Source organism: Mesocricetus auratus, unplaced genomic scaffold (genome assembly GCF_017639785.1).
Source record: "Mesocricetus auratus isolate SY011 unplaced genomic scaffold, BCM_Maur_2.0 Super-Scaffold_6723, whole genome shotgun sequence".
In the NCBI taxonomy this organism is placed as follows: domain Eukaryota; kingdom Metazoa; phylum Chordata; class Mammalia; order Rodentia; family Cricetidae; genus Mesocricetus; species Mesocricetus auratus.
Window position 1 is genome coordinate 5,409,962 of NW_024429183.1, and position 17,108 is coordinate 5,427,069.

General features: G+C 44.3%; 1 protein-coding gene and 1 long non-coding RNA gene across 3 annotated transcripts in view; one reads left to right on the forward strand and one right to left on the reverse strand.

Moving 5' to 3' along the window:
• Cdh13 (cadherin 13) overlaps positions 1 to 17,108 on the reverse strand; it is a 973,690-nt gene that overhangs the window by 886,113 nt on the left and 70,469 nt on the right. The gene's annotated exons all lie outside the window — the stretch shown is intronic.
• The window catches only part of LOC121136216, a 61,068-nt gene that overhangs the window by 23,606 nt on the left and 20,354 nt on the right, over positions 1 to 17,108 (forward strand). For both annotated transcript variants that reach the window (XR_005873354.1, XR_005873355.1), the window contains exon 3: positions 12,819 to 12,946. This is a non-coding gene — a long non-coding RNA (uncharacterized LOC121136216). The remainder of the gene's footprint in view (positions 1 to 12,818; positions 12,947 to 17,108) is intronic.

Genomic DNA, 17,108 nt, shown 5'->3' on the forward strand with positions numbered 1-17,108 from the left:
CAGGGGTAAGAATAGAGTAAGCAATGAAACAATTCATCCAAAGATTTGTTTTGTGAGCAACACGACTTCCATATGTGAGGCCAATTCTAACTTTTATTTCATTCAAGGGAACTGTAATCTGCAGAGGGATGGGGAAATACACAAACATGCACAAGAATTTCCATTTCCCAGTGCCTGGGTGATGGTATCCCCATGTCTAGGTGATAGTGTCCCAGTGTCTGGGTGATGGTATCCCAGTGCCTGGATGATGGTATCTCAGTGCCTGGGTGAAGGTATCCTAGTGTCTAGGTGATAGTGTCCCAGTGCCTGGGTGGTAGCTCAGTTGGTAAAGTGCTTACCTTATGAACACTAGGACCTCTGTTTGAATCAGCAGAACCCACTTTGAAGAAACAAAAAGAAAAGCAGGACCTGATTCTAATCCCAGCACTAAGAAGTGGAAATAAGAGGATGTCCGGGACTGCCTGGCTAGCCAGCCTGGCCTACTGGGGTGTGTTACAAGACCCTGAGAGATCCTGTCTTAAAAATCCTCTGGTCTCCACATGTACGCGTGCACACACACACACACACACACACACACACACACACACACACACACACACACACACAGTTTCATGACACAAACTGATCAGCTCTGCCCAGTGCTACAGACCTGGAAATTTAAGATGGGTAAGGAAGTCTTGGGTGGGAACATTTCACAGGTTGTGGCTATTTTCCATGAGGAAAGTCTTGGACCACACAGGTGAAAACAGAACAAACCAGATACATGAGTTTTCTCTATTCTAATAGGTGAATCCCTTGACAATCTATCCTGGTACTTCCCTAAGTGACAGGAGCAAGGAGGGAAAGGAAAGAGTTGCCATGTTCTAAATGTGATGAACTCCTACAATTTAAGTCCTAGGTAACTTCCTCAGAAGCTGAAGGTGGTCCCTTAGCTCTAAGAGTAGCTAATACATCCCTCAATCAGAGATCTGATTACCCTCTTGGGGAGAGAAGGACTAAGGAGAAATGAATGCCTGTTAGGAGCTGTCATAGCTGCTAAGTGCATTGCAGACATTTGTGACTTAAGTTGAAATTTTACTTTTTTAGGGAAAATGAAAATCAGACAATCTTATAATTTGGTGCATTAGGGAAGAAGAAAAATGTGATCAGGAGGGGGATAAGTACATCTCTCTCAGGTGTCACCTCCAGAGATTGGCAGACTCCACAGGTATACCCCCATGCAAATTCCAAAGTGGGACCAGAAAGAGTAACAGGAAGGAATGCAAAATGCAGCCCCTGCTGCTCTGCTGCAGTCCTCTCAGTGCCACTCTCCTCAGGACCACCTGCTGGCCCTGTCAAGCCTCCCCACCACTTTCATCTCCATCACAGCAGCTTCTGATAGCCAGGACCAGAGTCTTATGGATGAGAGATACTTGGACATCATTAAAAGGAGGCAGTTCCTCAAGTAGCTTTACTTTGCCAGATCCCCAGAACTTACATAGAAAGTGGATGCAGTTACACATGTGATGCCAGCACTCTTGAGGTAACATGGGAGGTAAGAAAGTCACCAAGGGCTATGGGCCACATAGCCTGCTGTATGTAGCAATAAAATAAAACTGTCTAAAACAAGGTTGAAAGCAACAACGGACATCTAAGTTTGACCTGGGACTGCCACACAAATTCTATGGCACATGTACACCCATGCTCAGACACTCAAACACACACATATAATAAACAGGTAATATATCATACACAGAGAGATTTTTAAGGCAACTTGGGTGTCACTCATCCAAGATGGGTCTTTGTGGTTTGTATCAACTGGGATTAGTCTGGCTCAGACAAATAACTTAACATTTCTGTGCCTCAGTTTCTTTATCTGTAAGGCAAGCATCTTATCTTCTGTCCTGTGTGGTCCTTTAATGGAAGACATAAAAGCTAATTAATGCACATAATATTTTATCTCCAGCATTTTGCTTCTGCAAAACCTCCAGTCTCTCTACCACCCTGTGAAGAAGCTATTACTGTTTTGTCTATTTTGTAGATATGGAGATGAAGGCATGGAGGAACTAAGGAGCACTCCCTAGGTCACACACTAAGTCACAAAGGAATAGGCATACTATACCCAAATGCTTGAGATGCAGAAGTGCACACTCACCCTAAGGGCTAGCTGACCCACCATCAAGAACACCACCATTGTCTGTTCCTTCATAGCTTATAAGAAGGAGACAGTTGGGGTTGGAGAGATGTCTCAGAGGTTAAGAGCACTGACTGCTCTTCCAGAGGTCCTGAGTTCAATTCCCAGCAACCACATGGTGGCTCACAACCATCTACAATTCAATCTTGTGCCCTCTCCTGGCAGAACACTGTATATGTAATAAATAAATAATCTTTTTTTTTAAAAAAAAAGGAGACAGTTATAACAAACACAAAAGAAAATGTTACTTTGTAGGCCCTAAAAAAATTATATACAATTCAATTTCTCAAATCCACAAGTCAAGCCCTCTAACACCCACAGGTCAAGCCCTCTGGAACACAGCCACACCCACTGTCTTCTGTGTTGTTGTTTACTGCTTTCATGCTCGCACCAGAGCTGAGCAACCATAACTGGACCTGATGAGCCACAGAGATAAAGCTAACTTCCAGAAAGTTTGCTGACCCCTGCTCTCACCCTTTCCAAGACCCAGCTAACTAGTTTCCTTGATCATCAGATGCTTCCAGAGCTGAAGGTGAACTGTAAGGCCCCGTCTCCCCATTTGTGTGGAACTTACTATATGTATGCACATGCACACACAGTCACTTTTTATTTCTGAACACCTCTGCTGTGAGTGACATCTCCTAGCACTCTAGAAATGTCATGCAGTTGCTGAAATCCTGCACCAATCCCATGCTGGTGAGCCCCTCCAGCTGTAAGGGTGTTTGTCCGCTGCAGTCACTCTCAGGTGCAATCAAAGGTGTCACACCTTTACCTGAGAGTTCCCATAATTTCCACATCTCAGCCAGGAAACCTCCATGTTCAGGCCTTATTAAGTCTGTACACGGAGTAACAACTAGAGATCCACAATAATTATCTTGGTAATGAGTTAAAAACCACTCTTGCCTAAAATAACCCAGTTAATGGGTGACTCCTGCCACAGTATTCACTAAAGACGAGCCTTTCTCAGGGAGCTCACTGCAATGGAGATGGTGTCAAATTAGTTTCTATATCAAGAATGCAATACAGTGGGGGTGGGTAGCGAATAGCATTTGCTCAAGTGAAAACACAGGTAAAAGACATTTATTTTTTAAGTGCTCAATAGGGGCTGGAGAGATGCTCAGTGGTTAAGAGCACTTGCTGCTCTTGCAGAGGACTGGAATTTATTTCCCAGCATCCACATGGTGACTCATAAATATCTGTAACTCCAGTTCCAAGAGATCTGATACCCTCTTCTGGCCTCTGAGGGTGACTTCACTCATATGCATATGTCCAGCCACAACACAGAGAATGCACATAATTATTATATCTGAAAGGGTGTCTTAGTACCTAATGGGAACACACAGCATTCATTGAAAGGGTACCATGTTCTGGCACTAGGCTTGGGACTATGTGGACTTTCATGGATCATTCCAGAGATCTTTAGAATACCTCAGTGGGGGTAGTTCCGGTTCTAGTTTCTGGATCCTGAGAGGTTGAATTACTTGTCCGGAGATGCACAGCTGGTAAGTAACCAAACATATGCAGATGGAGACAGCTGTGACTCTAAGGCCCGTGATTTCCCTTCCCCATTCCCAGACCAAGACAGGCATGTACTATGTCCAGAATCCTAAAGCTGAGGCTTTAAGGACAATGTGGATATGGGCTGGAACAGGACACAGGCTCTCAGGTGTCTTTGGTTCAGCCTAGGGTCTAAGACACTTTGCTGTCCTTTGTCCACTTAATGGGGCCTTTCAAATAGCATGAGCTTCCATGGAGCACATGGAAGGCTCACATGAAATACCTTGGTTGAAAGGAGAAGCATGGTGGTCATTCTAGGGCTGGCAGCTCACTATGAGTTGTAACTCCCTATGCAATTACCCATCTTCCCTGATGACACTATTCCTCGGGTCTGCCTCTTCCATTTTCCAACAATACTAGTGGCTTCTCAGATGTTGGGTTAAACCAATCCAGTGCTATTTCAACTCTTATCATTATCACTAGGAAATGAGAAGACCATCCACCCAGATTTAGTTTTTAGTTAAGGTACCAGAGAAAGTTACTGATTTTTAAAACAGAAACATGAGAAATCATGGATGAAGCCCTAGGTACTAACTGAAAAAGCAGTTAGAGATTCGCAGTACAAGAGCCGTTAAGTCAGGACACACGTCACAGGGTGACTTCTGCTAAAGAGGCTCTTGTGTACACCTCTACAGACCTGATGCATGTGTGTCACTGGAGGGTGGGGACTGAGTTAACCATCAGGAGAAGTTGGATGGTGCTTACATGCAATGGCAGGTGCCCACAGAAACACCTGTCCCTCTAGCCCATCTACGCACTCCCAGCATCTGCACGGCCCAGGATCCCATGCTGCCTTTCAACAACCACCCCACTCTCCATATTAATCCCATGAAATTAAGGGTCACTTTATTGCAAGCTGCAGAGATGCTCTCTTGACCCTAGCCTAGCCATTTACCTGGTTCAGAGCCTGAATGGGAGATGCTCTCATGACCCAAACTAGGTACATCACTACCTAGAGAAGAGCTCTCTTTCTGCCAGGGTGAGGAAAGAATGCAGCTACAGACCCAGGACTGCCAATAGCTGATTCCATATGTATGATTCTGCCTGAGAATGTGGGTATCACCTTAGAGGACAGCCATTCCCGCCAAGAAAGCATCCCTACGATTGTGCCCATGCTTTGTATCCAGTTGTCCCTGAAGCAGGACTCCCAGGACAGTTATAGATAAGTGAACTGCATAGTTCTCATTTTGAGATGAATGTTCACACCTTGAAACTGAGAAGACTGAAAATTTATCTTGAAATGCCTGTTGAACTAAGCTGAAATAACACACAGGAAATTGGAATTCTATGAAAAAAACCTCATTGTGTTTTAATCTAAACCAAGAATCCTGCCTTGACCTAGGTCTCTGCCTCTTGATGGCCCAGCAAGTGGCACCATACACAACTGTGTCCTTCCGTCTCCACAGCCCTCAGCTTAGCCCAGCCTTGCTACACTACACCCTCCACCTTCTGAAGGCTCTCCTTCCTGCGGCCTCTCTGCTCCACAGTGATATAAAGACTGAGCCGAAAACTCAACACCCACATATCACCTGCCTGCATTTCCTAACTGCTTTGATTATTGTAAATATTTTGAATAAGCCTTTAAGTATTTAAAATAAAACCCAAACCCTACAACGGTCTACAAGAACCAGGAAGACCTGCCTATCCTCCTGTCTGTCAAAATGCTCCCTAGCCTCTCTCCCACCATCCACAGAGTTTATATTTCCATTCTTCAAACTTATTCATCTCTTTGATCCTGCGTCATCACGGGATGATTTTTTCTCCAGCCTGGACAAGCAAATTCAGAAGCTTTAGCCCTATGCTCTACCTCATGAGGCCATCAATCCTGTTCTATGACATTCTATGTGCCTATTTGCTACCTGAGTATCTTCTGACCTCCTTATCCCCAACATTTCTAACCGTAACTCTCCCAGCTGTCCACCGGCCCTGAGGCAGGATGGACTCTTCTCCTCTTGCAACCCTTTGGCACATCGTGCATGCTGGTATTAGGTCATGACCCACTGTAACACAGTCATTTTTAATACCTGAAGCCTCCACGACACCATGGCTCATCAAAGGTAGGGAAAGGATTTTATTGCTTTCAGTTGTCCCTTGGCTCTGGGGGTGACCTGATCTGTGACCCTGATGGTCTGACAGAACATACCTTAAACACATTAGGCTCTGTCCCTGCTTTCTGTCTCTCATCACATGAATTGCTCAGCAAACTGAGGATGCTGTGGAGCCAACTTTATAGAGGAGGAAACTGAGGATGCTATGGGTACCCAACTTCACAGAGGAGGAAACTGAGGATGCTATGGATACCCAACTTCACAGAGGAGAAAACTGAGGTTTGGAGACTCACCCAAGACAGTTAGGGGTTAAACTGAAGAAAATTGGAACCTAGGACCACCTACTTGCAGAGATTGCATGGGATTTTAATTTTCAACTTACCATCTTCACTCATTGTGTCTCTCCACTCTTCTGTCCCAGAAAACCCTGGACCAAAGTGACGGCAAATTAGGAGGTCACACACACACACACACACACACAAAGACCCATTAGTCTGCCCTAGCCTGATCCTTGCTTCTTGGGGTCTCAGTGCTCAGTATCCTTGGTACCTATGCTAGCACATGATTCTTAGAATTTTTTCAACTCAAAAAGAGCCCTTGGGAACCTGCTTCAGGTTATTTCCCTGTGTGAGGTTAAGTTATGCAGAGTTGTACTGGACATAGGAATCCATAATGAAAGACTGGACTGTTTGTGGAGTAAGGACTGCTTCAAAGGCATCACTCATGGGCTGGAAAACTGTGTCAGCCTCTAAGAGTGTGGACTACTCTTGAAGAAGACCTGAGTTCTGCTGCCAGAACACATCAGGTGGCTCACAATTGCTTGTTACTCCAGCTTCTGGAAATTCACTGCCCTCTTCTGGTCTCCACAGGTTCCTCTACTCAGACACACACACATACACACATACACACACACACACACACACACACACACACTACATATGCAGCACAGAAACACACACACCACATATGTACCACATGTGCATCACACACACACACACACACACACACACACACACACACAAACAGAGGCTGTCCAGAAATAGCTTACAATTAATGACAGATGGGAAGCAGTCAGTAAACATCCCAGTTTGCTGGATGCTAGTGGAAGTCTCTGTAAGACATATGGGTATCATCTTTCAATTCCATCAAAGGGAGTCTGCTTCAATTGCCACAGATACCACGGGCTGGGCTGGTACCAGATTTTTTTTTCATGGCACTGCTGACTTGGTAGCTGTTTTGCTCAGAGGATGGTACTATGCAACTTTTTTTTTCGTTTCCCAGAATTAGAAGGGAATACAATATTGTTTTAGCTACTAAGTCTGTGGTTGGTACCTTGCTACAGAAGTCCACAGGAAACTCATATACCTTTGAAGATGGCTTCTACTTTGACATGATGCCTCATTCATCTCTTGAGCCCCCTTCCCTAAGCCTGAACCAACCAAGCCAGCTTCCAAATCAATTAAAGGTTAAACTCTGTCTACTAAAAGCACCTGTCACAGTCCTAAGCCCCAGAACCTAAATGTGGCATTTGTGGGTTATCAGGTGGAGCTGGAGTGTGGTGTGTGTAGGATGATGTTGCTAGCCCAATATGGTCAGTGTTCTTATAAGGAGAGAGAGAGCTGACAACACACAGAGAAGTTTTATGATAAAGGCAGAGGCTGGGTGACATAGTCATGGACCAGGGAACACCAAAGACAACTGGCCATCACTAGAAGTTGAGAAGAAGAAATGGGACATATGTTCACCCACAGCTACCAGAACAACCAAAACATTGCTGACATTTGGTTTGAGCTTCTAGAACTTGGAGACTACAGTTCCGGTGTTTAAAGCCACACAATTTGGGATACTTCTTTGTTCCAGTGGCCCTAGAGTCATGATGCAAAGCCCCAAGATCCTCTCTACTGTTGGATCCAGTTATTCCCAGGTCTAGCTTCAGGAAGCCCTGGAGACTAAGAACCCTAGTGTGTGATTCAGCTTCCTGTCACTGTAACACGTACCTGAGACAGTTAACTTAGGAGATAAACTTATAGAAACCAGAGAGGATAGTGAGAGTTGGATATTAGCAAAGCATCCATGTGTGAAAATGTCATAATGAAATCCCTCATTCATACAATGAGGTTAGGCCAATTAAATTTTAGGGAAGGAAATGTCTACTTTGGTGAACAATTATCAGGTTTCTATCTTTGATTAGTTGGTCCTGTTGTTTTGAACTTAAGAGTGGGGAAACACAGGGTAAAACCGTGTAGCGGAGAAAACCATTTACTCCATGGCTGGGTGTGAAAGAGAGAAAGGGACTCACTATATCCATCAACAATCACCTACAAAGACCTGAAACCCTCCCATTAAGCCCCACCTCTAAATGTGCCACCCTTCTCCAATCACACCACTCTGGGCAGTAAGCCCAGACCCTTGGGTCTGTTGAGGTCACAAGATCCATGGCATCTCCTAGTTCTGTTCATATCTGTGATAAGAGGTGTTATCTGTTATAAATAATGATTGATTCAACCAGTGAATGTTTGGTTAGCCAGTGTGATGAAACACTTTAACCAGTACATGGCTTTTTCTGAAGATGTGTGTCCTTCACAGAATTTCTCTCTTGTGGCTGAAGGCACCTCTCTCTGCCCCCACCCCCACCCCGGGAAAGTCAATTGTGGCCACCAGAGAGCAAGCAGCATGGCAGTCATCAGTACCAACCCTGCACTATCCACAAAAAAGCCAGACTGTCTTTCTGGTATCTCTCAGGCCTTTCCCTGCTCTAGCTTCAACTCACTCATTATTAATGAGGAGTGGGTTCTTCTTTATTGATCTCCAAACCAGAGTGACATGATAGGCTGCCTAAGAAAAACCCCACAGGATTGTATTTGATTTTTGCACTGAGTAATAATCTCCCTCGCCAAATTAGGTGCTGAGTTGGTGAGTGGAAGTTTCACCATGAAACTGTTGACAGGGTAGCCAAACAGGAATGTCTATATTGCTAATCCTTCCTTAAATACACACTTCACTGTTTACACCCTGTCAAGCAGTTCCCTGGGAAATATCAAGTCACAGCATAGAAGAGAAGGAGGAAAGAAATCCAACCATTACAGGATAGATTAGACCCAGGAGAGGACAAGTATGAGCCAAACAAAATGGTGGGTTGTGTCTTTCCAATGACAGGCCACAGTCTCAACTCAGTCCCAACACTTTTCTTTTTTGTCCATTCTCAAAATATCCCTGCCTACAAACCCCCCATCTGAGAACTCCAGCAATGCCACTTTTTCTTGACTGTGTCATAACTATCCCAGCTGCCTTTTATGGACTCTTGGGTGGTGGCTAAGCTAGCTGCCACTGAGAACTGAAGTCCCCTGACAGTCAGGAAATCTGCCTGGCTTGTTTCTTTGGCTCAACCTGGTGTCGGATAAGAAAATGGCCATCCAGGGACAGTCAGATAAGACTTCAGACTAGCCTGGCCTCAGGATACTACAAAGGCTGTTGCTGTCAGAGTCTTTCATATACCTTAGCTCCCCCAGGACACCTAGAATTCAGAATCTGCCTCCCTGTTGGATATAGGTTGAGCACAATCTGGACTCCTGAACCTTGGGCTCTGATCCTGGACACAGAAACAACTAGATGGATTCTAATAGTATATTAAAAATAATAATATTATGGGCCTTGTTGATGCTAATAACATCTCATGGAGATTTTGGGGAGCACTTGTTCTGCCTATACTCTCAAGGCCACACAATAAGGATTGCCAATACCTTCTCTCTGTAATAGGTCCTGGTATCTCCATCCACTGAATCCTACCCCCCAAATCCAGTGAATAAAGATTTCCCTCTTGGACTCAGGTGGTCTTTGGTTTTGCCTTCATGGGAACTGGATTTTCAGGACCTTGGAGACTTTAGGCACCAGGGTAGATAACGGTACCCCAATTTGAGCAAAAAGAGTGTCCAGAATCTCCCATGTCAAAATCACAGACAGTGAGAAGATGACAGGGATCCAAATGAGAGATGGTGCCGGGTTCTGATGGATTTGCCTCTCATAATTGCAGATTGTAGCATGTCTGTTAAATTTAGATAAGGCTTAAATAGGGCCAAAAGAAAATCCAGGAGGGAACCACCAAAATGATTAAAAGGTTGTAAAATTGAGGCTTATGGATGGAGGAATTGGGGATTATTTATCCTGGAAAAGAGAAAGCTGAGGGGGGACAAATAAAGACTTCATACTAGATTAATTATGTAAATAAGCAGACACCCAGCTGGCCTGGAATCTCAACCATTTGGCAGGAAGAGCGGGTATTGAGGGAGGTTCCTGGTAGTTTTAACATCATTAGTCGTCTGTACAGATTTCTGGAGGGGTGCATTGTGGCAGGGTAATGCCAGGGATGGGCATGCCAAGCCCATTTGAATCCACCCATCGAAAATCCTTTCCAGAGAAGCACATGATGGAAATGTTCCTTCTTTGTTCACTGCCTGTGAGTGGAAGATATTCAGGTTCTTCATACGGTGAAGGACCCCTCCCTTCTTCAGGTCCTCAGATAGGGCCAGGAGGTGCAATCAGGGTCTCTGTCATCTATGGTAATCAGCTAGCTTTACTCAAGATATTCACAACCTGGACTTTCAGAGAAGTCCGCTCTCCACCGGGTAGTTCTACATCATGTGCACCCTGTGGACTGTCTGTTTTTTGACTCAACTGCACATTTATTGAGCACAATCTGCCTGGTCCTTATGAACCCCAGTCTCTGTGCCTTGGATGGACATGGAAACGAGGATGTTAATCACACAATTAAACACAGCATGCCTGGAATACTGATGGAGCAGAAAGCAATCATCACAGGCAGCATCAGTGAGTGCTCATCATGCCCAAGCCCTCCAGAGTGCATCACATATCTGACCCAGTTCCATCATATCCATGTCCCAGGGATGCCTTTTTCCACACTTCAGTTGTAGAAGCCCTGGAAATACTAAGATATTTTCCCCGAGTCACAGAATCATTGGGGAACCACTAGTTTGTTCGGTGGCACTTGGCTTTGTTGGCTTTTTAGTGGAGATTTTCTTAAGACAATTAAGTTTATATAGAAGACTTAATGAACATCAATCCAATCATCTCTTCACAGCCTTCCTAAGTGAAGATACCAAACTCTTTATATTGTGTTCTACCTCCTGGACAGGTTCTACAGAGTGTTAGCAGGGGGAGGAACTGAGGAAGAGCCCTCAACCATGCTTAAGGATAGAGTCCTAGGAAAGAGCCACACAAGCCCCCCTCTTGATCTCTCATAACCCTGGGGCTTATGTAGCTACTTCAGACCAGACTCAGTGTGCATCCTGGTTCTGAAGACACTGTTCCTTAGACACTGACACAAAGAGTGTGTTCAACGTACATACACCTGGACCTCACATGCAGAAACCCTTTTAGATAGCCCTTGGATATGTTGGAAAATATGCATGTTTATTTGTAACCTGAAAGATTCTTAGGTGACTGATGCAGGGACCCCAAATAGATTTGCATTGCTCTGCAATCACGAGTTGATGCAATGACTTGATATTGCCAAATATCTTTTAACACACACACACACACACACACACATACACAGAGTAGTACACACACAAGCACACACACACACAAGTCTACACACACACACACACACACACACACAGGAGCACACTATTCACAAGTTAGCATTTACAACACATCAGGTAGTAGGTCAACAGGCTCTAGCCTGTGGGAATGAGAACCTTCAAAAAGCTCTTAGTCTCACTAAGAAAACAAGCAAACACCTGACCCACAGGAGCCTGAAAGCCACAGTGGCAAAACTCTAGAGGAAAATAAAGGGAACACTGAAACAGTGAGAGATGAACCCCAGAGAGATACCCTGAGGAGTGGGCGGGCCCTAATCAGGTGGCTATGCAAACCACCATGGAGATGAACGAACAGGAAATCTGTCCTCTTAGCTAGCACTGGAGGACCAAGGTGGAGAAGGGAAGAGGGGAACTAACTGAAGCGTGAATGGTAGTTCTGTGGATTTGAACAGCAGCTGCATCAGAAAGGCTCTTAGATGGGGAAGGTGTGATGGGCAAGGAACAAGCCAATGAGATAATGAAAACTGGTAAGGGATAATTGGTAAGGGATAATGAAAGTGTTCAGTTGGTTATTGGGAAGGATGTATGAGAACAGAGAGGACAGGCCAGGGGCTCATATTAAGATTTATTTTCATTTACATATTAAGCGATATTAATGTTAATAACAAGTCATCAAAGTGAGTCTCAGAAGGGAACATCCTTACATAATTTGGCAGGGGAGGGCTAAGGTATGTTTGAAAGTAATAAACTAAAATGCATTCTGTAATTTAGCCTCTCTCCAAATGACACGAGTCTTTAACTAATTAGTAAAAAAATAATGAAGATTGACCGCCCTATAAGCTGGGTTATTATCCTCATCAAGGTCATGTAGATAATGACATCATGCTGTAGAAATAGATCATACAGTAAAAGAGAAGTGGCTGCCTTTTATGCGACTAAATCTTTAGCACAGTAGATGCTGAGGCTTGATGGGATAACCAGACAGTCCTCTGACAGGTTTGGAATGTGCGACACTGGAAGGCCAGAGGACACAGTGGTTAAGACCACCTGACTTCATGTCCAGCACCTTCTGCTCCTTACCGTGTGTTGCTCAGCAAGATACATCAGCCTCATTTCCCACAGCTCCTTAGTGGGATGAGAGCATCACCTGTCCACTGTCACCAGGATGTGTGTCCTATGTTTGATCAGGAGTTTATGAGTCTGACTTCGCCAAGGAGGCCCCTTAGTACCTCCAGGCTTTAACCATTTGTGCAACAGAAAGTTGAGTCTATGTTAGAATACCAAGTCACACTTACTAACATCATCTGGTTCTATTCAGAAAAATTCTTCCCTTGAACCCTAAAAATCGGTGTGGTCATGTGTCTGCTGGCACGTGTGTGTGTGTGTGTGTGTGTGTGTGTGTGTGTGTGTGTGTGTGTGTGTGTAGACCAGAGGACAAGCATATATAATTCCTCAAGGATTCATCTTTTTTTTTTGAGGCAGGTTCTCTCATTGGCCTCAGATTTGCCAAGCAGGCTAGGCAAGCCAGCCAGTGAGCCTCAAGGATCCACCCATCTCAACCTCCCCAGAGCTGGGACTACAAGTGCTCATCACTATGCCCAGCTTTTCAGGTGAGTGATGAAGATTGAATTAAGTCCTCCTGCTTCTTCTACAGCAAGCATTTTGCTAACTCAACCACATCTCTAGCTTCTGGACTAAACCAGATAAAAGCAAAAGCCCTTGTATGGAACACCTCACAGGCCTTGAGTCCCAGATGTTTCTTCAATCTATTCTCCAACTTTCCCTACCTGGGGGTCTCAAATTCCCCATCTTTCTCTGTACTGGAACTCCCACCAAGGTGTTATTATTTCCAGGGTCATTTGCATTTCTATGATCCTATCCTCAAATGACCAGGACTCCTTGCTGGGGAGATGAAGTTAACTCTTGGGTACTCTGCACTATCTTCACTATGATCCCAGTGTCCTGAGGATTTTCACTAGAATACCCATGGGTGAACCACCCTTACAGGGTAATTCTCCCTTAGAAGTCATGGGAAAGGAAATGGAAAATGCCAGAGGGTGTTTTGAGACAATGAACACTTCTGACAAGCAGTCTGGACTTTCTGCCGCAAGGTCTGCAGAAGTAAGACTGGAAGGGACAGGGTGACAGGTGTCTTCATCTACCCTGTCTGTGCACCAGCTGTTTTTCTTCCAGAGCTTAAAATACACACACACACACACACACACACACACACACACACACACACAGAGGAAAAAGCAGATGACAACTTCTAAAATACATTAAATCAAATTCAAATTCAAATTGTTCTTTCAGCAGGCATTCTTTTTTTTTTTTTTTTTGGTTTTTATGAGACAGGGTTTCTCTGTATTGCTTTGGAGGCTGTCGGTCCCCTGGCCTTGAACTCACAGAGATCCTCCTGCCTCTGTCTCCCAAGTGCTGGGATTAAAGGCGTGCGCTGCCACCGCCCGGCACTTTCAGGCATTCTTATAATGAGATAGTTGATTATGATCTTTATATAAAAATATATACATGCTCTCACACATATATGTGAAAATATATATGTAATGTATGTAAGCACTTATTTCTATATACATACATATAATATGTAAATATGTGAAGAGTCAGTAGACTCTAACAGCAGTCTTTCTCAGGCCATCCTAATTCTAGTGTCACCAAGTCCAAAAGGCAGTGGGAACATGGAGACAGCCCTTCATAGGTCGTCCTGTCTTCCCTGGACCCTTTGGTGAGGAAGGACTGGTGTTCTGTTAAGCCACACGTTTTCTGAATTGCCAGATATGTGCCAGTTCCAAGCCAGAGGCTCTTGGTACATCAACTCACTCCCTCACAACCCCGCAAAGTGACTACCAGCATTCGCACTATCTGTGAAAGAAGCAACAGAAACTCTGGACACCAGAAAGATCCAGCCTGGAGGCACATACCTGGCAATGCCAGGAGCCAGAATTAGAATTGAGGCCTTCAAATTCCAAGGGCTCATATGGCCAACTACAGACTGTTACGAGTCTGTCACTTTAAATAAAGCACATGACTGGATTTAGCTTAAATAATTTGTTTAAAAATTATCCCTGTGGAATAAACTATACACCAGAGAAAACGGTGAGTTCAGCCCAGAGTTTTCGCGGCTTGGGTATTACTTTTAATGGCAGTGTGGGTGGTGAGTAGAAGATGAGAGTTGATCAGGGTGCATTCACTCACTCTGGTTCGCAGACAGGATGACTCAGACTACAATCCACCGTGATCACCTCCATATCCATGCTGGTGACGAGACTGAGCAGGACAATGGCATCTCATGCTGGCTCTCACCCTTGAGCCGTCCCATTTCTCAGCTCAGAGGTGGAAGCACCTTTAAGCCATGAAGTTAGCACTCAGGCCTCCTCGACCTCTCAAGCACAGAGTTACAGTGTCCAAATATAGAGACAACTAAGAAACAAGTCACCTTGCATAAGAGATTGACATGGCAGAATGCTTCATGTGGCCCAGCTGCCTGCATACTTTCTTCTGGGCTTCGTGTTAATATCTAATGTTGTACTAGTATCTATATCCATATATGTAATATAATATATAAAGCCTTTGCCAATACCTATATATTGCGCTATGTATTAATATCTATAGTTTATGCTAATATCTATACCCAATGCTCATACCTATATCCCATGCTGATAGCTGTGGTGCTGTGTCATGCTTAGGTCAGTTAGGAAGAAGGTATATCAGAAAATGTTTCTGCTTTCCATTGGTTATACCTCATGTTACTGGGCCATTGAAAGCAGATTGGGACCCCCTACCCCTAGGTGGTAAGGCCAGTTGTTCTTGACTCCCTATGGGAGGGTAATGAGATCTTCAAGTAATAACAGCCAAGAGACACAGCAGGACACTTCAGATTTGGGAGCCCAAGTACAGTATTGCGGAGGATAGTATTTGAAGCCAGGTTCAAGACAGATGACCAGGAGAGGATGGGTAGGAGACAGGAGAGAAGAGTCATCTTCAGGTAAAAGAGACAGTAGGAGAGGCAGAGAATGGGAGACAAAAGATGGGAAACAGAGAGCTCCTCTGGAAAACTTGCAGCTCCCACATTACCATACCCAGCTAGCTGGCTTCTCCAAGATGGCCTTAACCCAACCTACACTGACTCCCTCTGGTCTACCAAAATACAGAGTGTTCCCTTCACGCACAGCAGAAAAGTGCAAGACAGCCCACAATGCTAGACTAGTCAGCTAGACTTTCTAGCTCCCTGACAGCCACATGGCTACATAGTCGAGCTTGGATGCATGATCTGGGAGCTGGATATTGCATACAGCACTCACACGGTCCTTTATCAGCAAACAAACCACTTGTCCCTAGCCATGCACCAAAAAGCAGTCACACAAGAAAGCTAAGTGCCATGATACAAAGATCATGCCCAAGGGAACATCTGAGTATCATTCAGACACAGCGAAGTTGGATGGTTACATGAGGCAAAGTCCCTAGCTGGTACCACTAACCTAGGGACCAAATCCATGAAGAAAAACAAGTCTGTCCTGTGGAGTGTGAGGTCCTGAGGCTCTCTGACTCACATCCTCTTTTTATTTGAATAAATTTCAGCAAGTTTCTATTCTCTATAACCAAACATATCTTTGAATATCATATAAATGGTATTCCAAGAGGTTGCTGGGTGATGAGTTGCATATGCAATTCACAGATCCTTAGTGAGTAGCTTTATGCTAATTACATGCAAATATACACAAGCTGGCATATGACCAATCCTCTTTGGAGCTAATTCTGCTAAGATGCCCAGACTTCTCCTCCAATCCACTCACCCTCACATCCACCAGCATCAAGTCATTCTGTTATCTCGCACAGACCTAGCTCCTGGGATGACTATTCTTTCCATTTCTTTAAAATCTTAGAGGAAAGATCTTGCCCGAGATGAGTCCTGTACCTGGCTCATATGCCTTACTATGACATGTTAGAATAAGTCTTCCTCCTTTTCTTCCAAATGCCCAGAGTATCATTGTCTGCTCTGATTGGTCAGTGCCCTTATACACTTGTTATTAAGTGTACTGAATATCATGTCTGGCCCTGTCCAATTCCCACACATATTTATAATATTTTCTCATTTTAATTCTCTCCAACAAAGTCAGTCAGATGGCATTCTGTGCTGGCCTCATTAGTGATGGCTTTTGTTCAGTTAATGGGGAAAAATTCAAGCATGGAATTGGTGTTAATTAGTTAAGCGGACTACCACCAACCCAACTACTTGACTAAACTGCTGAACTTCCAAGTCTATACTTTAGGAAGCAAAGAAAGAGCCTGTAACGGAAGCTATTTTCCCACTGAACAGTGGATAGACACACCTTGGGCCTCCTCTTCAAGGCATCTATGACAGTATCAAATGGGAGCATCCTTTCCATTTTGACCAAAGAGGACCCACTAAGTGCATAGTGGGAGGACACTAAATGTATAACTTTGTGAAAGTGATTTCTTAATTGAAAGATTTAGAAAAAGAGCTGATTTCCAAATCATTTTTTCTGAATATTTTATGAGAGTGTGGTGTGGTGTGAGTGTGTGTGTGTGTGTGTGTGTGTGTGTGTGTGTGTGTGTGTAGTATCTATTGAGTTTATATGCACCACATATGTGTACCTGGCTGAAGAGGTCCAAGGCCATCAGATCCATTTGAAATGAAGTTACAGGTAGTTGTGATCAGCCTGATATGGGTGTTGGGAACCAAACATGGTTTTCTGCAGCAGCAGTAAATGTTCTTGGTCATCTCTCCAGCCC